This window comes from Corapipo altera, unplaced genomic scaffold (genome assembly GCF_003945725.1).
Source record: "Corapipo altera isolate COAL_440 unplaced genomic scaffold, ASM394572v1 224, whole genome shotgun sequence".
In the NCBI taxonomy this organism is placed as follows: domain Eukaryota; kingdom Metazoa; phylum Chordata; class Aves; order Passeriformes; family Pipridae; genus Corapipo; species Corapipo altera.
The window spans coordinates 1,630,829-1,641,876 of NW_020884959.1; the positions used below are offsets into that span (position 1 = coordinate 1,630,829).

The 11,048-nt window shown below is 38.5% G+C and overlaps 2 long non-coding RNA genes across 2 annotated transcripts in view; both read right to left on the reverse strand.

Moving 5' to 3' along the window:
- Nucleotides 1–1,293, reverse strand: part of LOC113956900 — a 33,279-nt gene extending 31,986 nt beyond the window's left edge. The window contains exon 1 of the long non-coding RNA XR_003531005.1: nt 1,219–1,293. This is a non-coding gene — a long non-coding RNA (uncharacterized LOC113956900). The remainder of the gene's footprint in view (nt 1–1,218) is intronic.
- The window catches only part of LOC113956901, a 17,979-nt gene continuing 8,221 nt past the window's right edge, over nt 1,291–11,048 (reverse strand). Inside the window, exons 2-3 of the long non-coding RNA XR_003531006.1 lie at nt 3,466–3,701; nt 1,291–1,346 (exon numbers count right to left, since the gene is read on the reverse strand). This is a non-coding gene — a long non-coding RNA (uncharacterized LOC113956901). The remainder of the gene's footprint in view (nt 1,347–3,465; nt 3,702–11,048) is intronic.

Below are 11,048 nucleotides of genomic sequence, written 5' to 3' on the forward strand. Positions count from 1 at the left end.
AATTTTGAATAGCTTGGAAAGAACAAATGGACAAGAAAAGATAATGCATCTTTTGAAACACAAACCTGCAAAGATGTTATGCTCAATTACTCTGACAAAAGATTTGGAAACCAACAATATCCCCTGTGGAATACCACTGCTAAAATGGAATGCTAAATCAAAAGCTCAAAGTTAAGCAAGAATAATATACCATAAGCCACATTAAATGTGTGTCATCCTTAAAGCTAGAACCCACTTGGGTATTTATGAAATAACTATTTCTACTTTTGGGGGGTGGGGAAAGAGGGGGGAAGAGTTCAGATTAGTAAAATATTAGTAGAAGTACCACTCTGGATGTCACATGGAGGAATAGTGGGACTGGGCAGGATGCATCCCCCACTGCAAGTCTTCTTGTAACCAGCCAGAGAGTTCAAAGGTTGTTTTACAATCTAAACAAAGCTTCATAGACAACAAAAAACATGACTAGGACCTAAGGCAGGGAATTTGCTGCTTGGAAGGGGTTTAGAAGGAGCTGTGACAGTTATGGAGGCCAACAGAAGGCTGCTGTGTACAACCAAGGATTTCCAGCAAGCCACTGGAAAAGGGTGCTGCAGGAACCTCAGTGATGCCACGTTGCACTGGAAGATGTGCTTGTTTTATTTTCAAGGAATGCTTTCAGCCAAGATGCAAAAAGAGCAGGGTTTGCACGAACAAAAAGCTTCCATCCACCAGAAGAAACAAGGATGCATCCAGACACCTACTGTGGGATCAGGGCAGGGGAGCTGTGGGGAGAGATGTTTTCCAGGCAGCTGATGTTATCAGCAGTGCTCATCACCGCATCAGTGTGGATGTTTGGGAAGCTGCCGCATTTGGGACACATCTATCCCGACACTGATGTTGAGTAACAAGGAACGGAATGTGGGCTGTTTCTGAGGGACAGGAATGACGTTGCCAAAAATGCACTAAGAATACAAGTCCAATTTAGGCCAGTCAGTTCTTATTATCTTCACTGAGATGGCAAGTCCATAATTTTGGCTGCACAGAGAAAAGGGATCATCGTTTTGAACCACAGGCCTGACATGCAGAGCTGCTGCACACGCAGCCGGGGAGGGCCTCAGTACACAGTAGGTGGGTACTGGATATCTTGAGTTCCTGTACTAGGACATAAGTGATAGGATTACATAAAAGTAAAAAAAACCTAGGAAAATTTGGGTGAATTGTGTTATAATTTTAGTGTACCTGCTCTGGATGTTTCCCCTGAATATCCAAAGTCTGTGCCCTAGATAACAGGGGTGCTGCAGGATCAGCTCTGCTACACTCCTTGTTCTCCAGACAGATATGCCAGTCAGCATGGGATCATTACTCACCTGGAAAAGGATGAATTTGTTGATTGATGTTAAAGGCTGATAGAGAAGTTGAAAGGACAACAAACAAGGAGAAATACAGAGCACACAACTGTGGTTTTAAAGTTAATGGATTTTTCCCATCAGGTAATGCTGCATATGAAATAATAATGGTGCTAACTAAAACATTAGTTACTACTTGATGATGACACTTTACATCTTTCTGTAAACCTCTTATTGACACTAGCAGAATCTCCTGTGAATAAGAGAGAATAATGTCCTACATCAATATCTGGCATATGTAATGTGTTTATATAATCCAGTCCTCTTCACAGAATTAATTTGATCTGTCTGGTTTGGATCTTGTACTGTTGGTTACCCGTGCTCCCCGTGTGCTTTTATTTCTTGAAGATGCAGCTTGTTCTGTTTTTTTGGCATCTTGGCTGCCTATTGAGTGTGGGGAAAAGCACAGACTTGATGGAAGTCTACTGACAATCACTGTTGCTGAACCAGAGCTGTGTTCGTGTGGGATACAAACAACAGCCACTCATCCTTCAATTTGTGAACACCAAATTGACAGGTAGCTCTTAGAGAAGTTTCACTTCTAAATTATTAAATAAAAGAGAAAGAAAGAGGGAAAAAAAAAAAGCTAAGAAATTAGCGACAGTTACTGAATTACTCCATTGAACAATACTGATTGACAAATTCAGTCCTAAAAATCAGAATTAAAATTAACTGCATTTACCACATCAGTCAGTCACATTGCAGAGTTTGAAAGTATGGCATGAAAGATGAACAAATGCTGTGAAAGATAAAAGCAAAATGCAATTATAATACAAAAAATATTTGCAAATTATATTTTATACAGGAGTAACACATCCTCACAAGTTGGAAAACTTTGCATTACCCAGAGGGAGTAATTGCTTATCTTAAAAATTTTTCAAAAAGTTCTAATGCAAGGGATATAGCTATCAATCAAAATCAAATTAAAAGGGTTTATGGCAAATGAATCAAAGCAGTACAATTTTATTTTTCTGAAGAGATTTATTTACATAGTGAGATTAAAAATGTCTCAGATTTATGCACCCACTCTAGAAACATGAATTTCCTACCTTTGAAACCTTTAATGCAATAACCTTTACCCTGGTTTGAGATAAGCCTACGTCAGCACTTATAAAGTAAGGTCTTTCTAGCTGTTTGGTCCAGTATAATAAACCATCTTCCTCCTTCTGCATTAAATGATAACATTTATTCCTTTAAATCCCTCTTCCTTTTATCCAGAATTTTCATTCTGTTTTCCTCCTCTTCCATTGTTCTACCTCCAGATCTAAAGGAATTCCAGGAAACTTTCCTGAGAGATTCCTCTAAGAAAAACAAGAATATTTCTCTAGAAACACATTTAGGACTAAAAGGCTTGTTTGGAATAAAATCAGTTGTAGCACTGCCTAGGATTACACTGGAGACTTAAAAGATCCACAGCTTTACTTTCTCTGCTGATGCACCACAGGGTGCACCCATCCAAGGAAGATTGCTATACCAAAGGAAAAATTTGTGCTACTTATACACACGTGGAGTAACACAAGCACAGAGAAGCACATTTTCTTTGCTGGCTTCTGTCACTAAGATCGTCTTCCTGGATTTAATTATTTAACACACCAAAATATCAATCCTAAGTAGCCATCTCATCTACCACCTACCTTTCAATTAACTTCACTTTTCCCAGATTTTGACCCACAAACACTGACAGTTTCCCCTTAGGAGTACCCATAGAAGTTTTATTTCTTACTAGCCTTCAAAGACTCATATTTGTTGTTCCTTCTTCTTTTTTTTTTTATAAAGTGCATTGCCAATAACATACAAAGAGAGCAAATACAGCTAGGGCAGAGTATTACAGAAAGGACTCATGGAATATTGCCACACATTTTTAAAATTGTACAGCTGCCCAGGACTGGTAAGCTACTGAGCTGTGCTCAGTGTTCTTCTACAAGTAAAATAGATGTCCAAAGCACAGAAAGAGCACCTTATTATTCATGGTGCATCTTAAGCACTGTGGCAGTTTCCCTCTGAAAAACCTGAGAGGAGGAATTATTAGCAGGGCACTGAAGGGACATGCTCAGTTAGTTAACAAACAAGGCACACTTACTTCGTTAGGCTGTGCCATACATGGATACCTGCTTCCTGCATCTCCATAATCACAGTGACAAGGAGCAGGACTTCTTCTGCTTGCTATGAAGCTTTCTGGATCATTGGAGATGATTTTCAGAGCCTTGCTGCACAGAATCTGCCAATTTGTGTTCAGGCTCTTTTACAGGCTGGAACAAGTAGCTGAACAAGCACCTGGCACAAGAGGCAAGTCCGAGTGCCCAGGCTGGACAGTACCTATGGCAAAGTACAAGTAATCAATAACCAAACTCCTTAGAATTTACAATTATGCCAGACAAGCAAACCAAGTAACCAACACCACTGACATAATGGTGGTCAGGGGAGAGCTGAGCTCATTCAAAACCTGTCAGAGGTTTATTCTTTGATCCTTTCTTTAATTTTTTTGCTCATCCTATTTTATCTCCTCTCACACAAACTAAATTCTTGTGACATATCAAAAAAAAAAAAAGGTGTTGTGTAACACAGGTGCCCGACTACAGCCTCAGGCACCATGCAGCTGTCCGGGTGGGATATGGGGCCCACGTCTCATTGCCATTGACCCTTTTTATCCAGGGCAAGGGAGTATCATGGACAACCAGCAGCAGCACTTTGCTCTTAGGTGCTCTTTTCCTGTGCAACTCCCAGGTCATGAGCCCTGGGCTCGTGCAGAGCTGATGGGCTGTGCACAAATGTCATACATGCCACAAATGCCATGCAAATCTGCTGCTCTTGGGCGGGGACAGCACAGCTGTACTCCACCAGCTCAGCTTTACTTCTGAGAATGAACAACAAAGGGTTGGTGCTTCCAGTGCATACTGGATTTTGAAAGTGCTGATGAGCTGTCCTTAACATTAGCAGGTATTGCAGGAGGTGCTTTGTATGAAACAATGATCTAATGAATGCACAACAAGCTATTCTGCAACAGGTGAACAGGGTGTGGCAATACCTTGAGATCAAAAGAAGGTAAATGGCCCGGTTAGCAATAAAGATTGACCACTACAGTCCAAATAATTCAATTTAAAATACTGCAAATCTACTACTGCAGCATATAATATCATCATGACCGCATCTATTCTAACCCACTGATGACCTCAGGGAATTTTCAAGAATATTAGTTCCATTTTCTGTCCTTTCATCCCTAATGTATACAGGCAGACTTAGCTTTGTCTACAACAAGAGAAGCCATTATGTCTTAAGAAAAATAAAAGCCGCTCCCATTATCTGAATGCCAAATTTCATATAATCAATTCACCAATATCCCACACCAGCCTTTCAGCTGAGCTGAATGAGATGGGCTCAGATCTCTAAAATTACCAGAATAGAAGCAACATTTTTGTCAACTGCAACATGAAACCATAGCAAGAAAAACACAGCTGACATGCTAAAATATGAAAAACTGCCATTATATTTAAGGTGTTTCTAAGAAAGAATACTACATTTATTATTGTGAATAAATTTACAGATTTACTATCCATCAGGCATTAAGCTTTATTTTTCTGTATAAAATAAATATAGCTGGAGTATAAGATTATGACTTCACCATTATTTCGTAAAACCATTTAATTTAAACAGAGATACCTCTTCACCTGATACCATAAAACTGAAAACAGAACCATCAAATTATTGTTCAAAACAAGCACATCGTACATGAAGACAACATAGGTAGACTTGTGAAACTGCTGGGTTTTATCACTGTTTAATGATTTGTTGCACTATTTATAGGATAAACAATAAATCTTACATGATTCATCATATTAGCCAATAAATCATGAGACAAATCATTAGGCAGAGTGATAAAATCAAGTGTTTTAGAAATAAGTTAATCTATGATGCCAATGTCTAATCTAAACAGTTGCTTAAAAACCCTATTTACTAATCATTTTTACATAAAGAAAGACTGATGATTATGTAGATTAAACGTGTACTTATTCCTATAATCACATGTTCTGTGCTGGTCTGTTTAGAAAGAAAGAAAAAGATTAAAAAAATCCACCAGAAAAAAAGTAACATGATTTTCATTGTATTTGTATATTTACTGAGGGCTGTGTGCACCACTTTTGAGTCTGCCTTTGATTCCAGGGAAGAAATGGTTAATTAAAGCATGCTACAAGGTTGCTGGACAGATATTATCTTCAGCTATGAATCCCACAATATCTTAATTAACAATTTCATTAAGATGTGATGGCTGGTTCTAATGCTTCTTCATTCTTCAGTCTGAATATAACCCTGTAGACTTTCTCATTTGTGACAACTGTGTTTATAGCTTCTCTACCCATAGAGCTTCATGGCACTTTGAATTATGCTCAAGAGTATATGGGCATCACGTCACATTTGTGTGCCTGATATCATACATGACTAGCTGCGCTCCAGCCAGGGTCCTTAATGTACATTCTACAGATGGCCTACCCTCTGAATGCTTAGCCAGATATTAAGTTAAATCTTTTTGGAGTCAAGCTTGTTTCACATCAGTTATACAAACATATTGGTTCCTTTAAAAGGACAAATGCACTGAGAATAAGACAGGGAATCTAGGTAGGAAATCTAGGAAAATCATTTTAAATTTTAGTTTGGCCTTTAAATGTGAAAATCTCTTCCTTTGGGAATTATTTTTATCTATGGAGGGTTTGTTTTCATTTACTTAATCCCAAAGAGAAGGAGGTGAGCAATATTTATCAAGAAGTAGGTAAGCAGCATAGTTGGCTTAACATGAAAGAAACATAAACAGCAAGGCAACCCCCTTCCCTCTCAGTTTCTGTTTTGTTTTAAAATGCAACAAATCTGAAAAGATAGTGACAAACCAACATGATATTTTTCCAGCACAGGATTTTTCCTCAAAAAAGAAAAAAAAAGTGAACATTTGTATGCCACTGCCTATCCCCATCTATTTATCACACTGGGACTGTGTCATACCTACTGTAACTTTTCGATACAGCTAATCTGGAGAGCAAGGTATTTTCCTCTAACTGAAGGAATATGTTTGAGTGAAAAAAAAAAAGGCATCTGTAATTAGGGCTGTGACCAACTGTTTACCTGTCACACAGAGCTGGGTGAACAAACCCCTCCAGCTCACCAAGTACTCTGGGGAATGGAAAAGGAGGGGCAAGCCTGGCACTGGGAGGGGGGCTGTGTCAGGGAGGCTGAAGGGAGCAGAGGGGATATTTTTGGGTTTGTTGTTTTCCTGCTTTTTATCTCAATCCATACAGCATGTTTTGCAAAAGATGTCTGAGAGAAGACTGGAGAAGTGATAACAATTTGTGCAGTACAGGCAGAGGTTGTTCTTTTGCATTTTTGTTTGGTTTATAATGTGCAGGCATCCCATACGTGTAAAATGTAATAACCAGAAGCACACCAGAATCACACACCTTGTTATTCTTTTAGAACCTGCTTATCTTTTGCTTCACTTTTTCCTGATGACACTTAAGGTCAGATTTGTAAAGGCACTTAGATGCCTCATTTTATTGAAATCAATGGGAGCTAGGTGCTTAAACATCTTTGGTGAACTAGCTCTTTAATGTTTATTAACAATGCCTCAGATGAGGGTACATCCCAGAAAACATAATAATTGCCTACCTTTATTAACTGTGCTGTGTCAAGATAAGATAGAATCAAGTCCTCAGACTCATCTCCTCTCAATGATTTCCTAAATGAGATCAGTTCCCACTTACATCCTGAATGACCAAGGGTGACTAAATCAGAGCAATGAAGTATGTTTACGTCCTTGAAACTCAAATCATCTTGCAGACACTTCTCCCAGTGTTGCTGATTTGCATATTATCAAGTTTCAAAATGTTTGGTGTTTTTCTTCAACACTCAGCTGTAATCATTTTAACTATAAGAGAATATTTCCTTTTTATCTTCAGGTAAAAATGAAGCTTTTCCCCCCCCACCACCTTTAGGAGTTTAGACTCTCACATGTAAACTACAGAACTTCAGAGAGAACAGGATTATTTCCTTGTGTTTTTGCCCTGAAACTTTTAATCTTGTGGATTCACATAGACCTAGTTCATCAATGTATCTCACAAAGCAGGGGGATCTTCAAGTCAGCCACAAAAATACATCTCACATCTTTGCGGAGAAAAATTAAAAAGTCAGGAACTAAATGTTTCTAATAGAAGCTTCTGGATTACTGGTAAGGAAGAAGTAAGGAAGAGAAAGGGAGGGACTGTTTTCATGACAGACCTTCAGTGTTAATGGAGAACCTTTTCAACCACTAGAAAGGGCTTTGGATGAAGCCCCGAGCTGAACTTCCTAAGGCTCAAGCTCAGACATTCCAGCATTTCCCCTGGAAAGGCAGATTTCCATCAGTACTCATTTCTACCTTCTCCTTAACTAGGGACACCCTCAGTTACTGTATTCTTGGTGTTAACCTTTCTCCATTTGTGTCTCCTAGAAGCACAGCAGTCACATCTTCTCCTCTGGAAAATCTCTACTGAGTGTTATGTATCTTGTGTGTCAACCAGGAGGTGTCTATGCTTTCAAGAGAAAGACATACCTGCGCCTTTAAAGTCATTCAAATATATTTTTTAGCTCCTGTGATTCTCTTTTTCATTGCTGTCTCTCTATTTTCTACTCTCCTCTTTTCTCTGAATATTTTTGTCTCCAGTTTCTTTCCATTTTTCTGTATTTTTCCTTTTTCTATTCATTTCTCTCCAGCTCTCCCTGCATCTTTCTCTCCCCTCTGATCACTTTCAATTCTGCTTTTTATTTTCTCTGCTGAAAACTAGTTGATCAACATTAAACAAAGCAAGCACCAGTCACCACAGGTAAGACAGGTACCAAAATTTTAAGTCACTAAGCCCAATCCACATTCAAAGCCATTTGAAAACATGCCCGATTAAAAACTCTGAGGGTTTCTATTCTCTCTCCTCAGGTATCTTCTCATTCTACTTTCTGCTATCCCCATGCACTCTTTTCTTCTTACAGGGAAGATGCCAGAGGGAAGAGATATAAGCTGACAGTAGTACCCAATACAACAGACTGACCAGATAGTTTCATTTTACAATCAGAAATGATGGCTTGACCCACAGTGTCTTTGCTCATTCCCTCCTCTCCTCCCAGCCCAGTTCATGTCCTACAAAGAAACACTCAGATATGGCAACAGCTCTGTACCTTTACCTTGTTTTTCTTTTTAACTCCCCCCATAGTGAGGGACCAGGAGACCACCACTCTGGGCAGTGGGCATTAGATGCTAGTGCACCATGAGATGTGTTTAAGCCATTACCATTTGTCAGAACAGTGAAAGACTTGAGTTCAGGCTTAACTAACTGAAAGAGATCCTCTCAACTTCTCACACTATTTCCCTTTAACCACTATCAAAAAAACCAACCACATTTTGGAGGTGTTTTATGCTAGTTTTTAACATAATTTTCTTTTCTCTTTGCTGATCATCAGCTGATTTATTGGAAACCTCACTCTGCATCTGAGATACACAACACACAGGGATTATTTTTTAATCTCTCTAGAACTGCTAGGGAGAAGACTGAATTCATGTCGCATTTCTGCAGAAGCAGGCGACTCCTGGCCACACCACCTCTCCAGGGTAACTGCTTCTAAAGCCTGCTAAATCAATTTTAACACTCCGCTGTTTAATAACAGCATAAAGCACAGCCCTTGCGTGGATTTAATTAGAGCCGTGCAATCGACATAAAGCGCAAAGAACGGTGCTACATTGAGAGAAACTCACTCATTAGCTCAATAAATTCCAGACTGACTGGACAGGCGCTTCTCAAAAATTAAATTTTTGAGGCATTACGATCAGCAGAACTACCCCAACAGTCACTCACAGATAAAACTGTAATAATTCAAGTACCTCCCCTACACACAATGTCTGCTGACGTCAACAGACACCCTGTGTCCATTTACATGCAGGGCCAGGGCTATTTCATACAACAGCAGTGAAATGCCTTTTTCCTATCACTATTCAACACAGATGTTTTCAAAGTGATAATCAGATCGTGTGAGAACTGCGTGGCTACAAAACTGAGTAGCACTGAGACTGTATTCTTGTAAGTTTTTCAAAAATCTAGATTTTAGAGTCAAGGATTAAGAGGTTCTTATCTAAAGACATCCGAAATTATTTCTAAAGTAGTACTGCAAAAACATTTTACAGTGAATTACTTTTTAAAACATATTTTAAACAGAAACACATCACCATATTTTCTGTGGGCTTGAAAGCTTATGTTAAGTTTCCAAATAAGTCAATTTTATAAAGATAACATCTTTTCTTTAAAAAAAAGTGTTGCAAGCTAATACAGTACATAACAAACAAGTTTTAATTAAAATTTAAATTGAAATCTGTATTGGCTAATCACTCCTGAACAGGAAATATTTTAAGACAAGGTTTTCAAAAGCTCTCTGGTCAAATGTTTCAGTGCTTAGTACCTATAATTAGGGTAAAAAATGTCAAACTCTTCTGTTCATGAAAGTATACGTAAAATTTACTAAAGTGCTTGCTGTCCATCTGTTCCTACTGTGACATTTACAACGGAATTTCTACACAAGCTTAGCACCCAAAACGCTGAAGTCCTCTGGGAATCTGGATGTGTTTTGACAAACAGTAGCTGAGCCCAGGTACAATCTCTGCTGTTTTAAAATCTAGTTCCAGTTGCAGATGATGGACTCTGCTACAAATCTGCCCTGTAACCATCAGCACCACAGTGCCATGTTTCTTTTCTTTCACGCAGTGGTTCTGAGGGATAAGGTAGTGCACGTAATACCTGCATTAGTACAAAAAAAATCATATTTTTTTTGTTTAATTCACATACAACTGATTTTCTGATTACCTTATTACATATCTGACAACTGTTCTGTGTAGAGCCACTCAAATCACTTAGGCCACATGTGAAAGTAAGCTCCAGATGAAGACTGAGTGAAAACCCTCCCCAGAGATCAGTGCACAGTCAGATTTGCTGACCCATTAGCCTGTTCATTACCGAGGGAGGTAAATAGCTGTAAGAATATTAACAATGAGACCTGAGGCAGCCATAAAGCCCTACCTAAGGTGATTTGAGATATCACCTATACTTTTAACCCATTATAAATAAATCAATAAAAGCCAAAGTCAGCAAAGTGAATACATATCATACTTAAATCTAATTAAAGGTTAGTTTTGTACAGATCTCCAGCAGTCTTCAGTAGGGATAAGTTCATCTTCCAGTCATGATCTCCCCGCACATATCAACACTACATACTCCTGAAAGCACACTGCTGATTTCCAAAATGGTCTCTGAGAGATGACTCTTTTTATTGTGTTTGGATTCATATTTTATAATAAAGTAACTTTTAAAGTTCCCCAAACAGGCCATTATGTTTTCCTAATACCAAAAAAATCTGCATGGTCTTTAAAAAAAAATAAAAATCTTTTCATAAGCCAACATTTATATTTTCTATTGAAAAAGTGCTACTGCAATAAAGTGGTTTATGTAAATATATTAAAAAAAAAAAAGCTGTCAAAACCTGCATGAGTTGTTTAAGTACTAGAAATGAAAACCAGCAACAATGAAGATGTGCTGCCTTCGTATTTGGCCACGTGCCACCACTCTAAGGAGAAGTGCATCTAGAACATGCACTGCATTACCCTGTTGA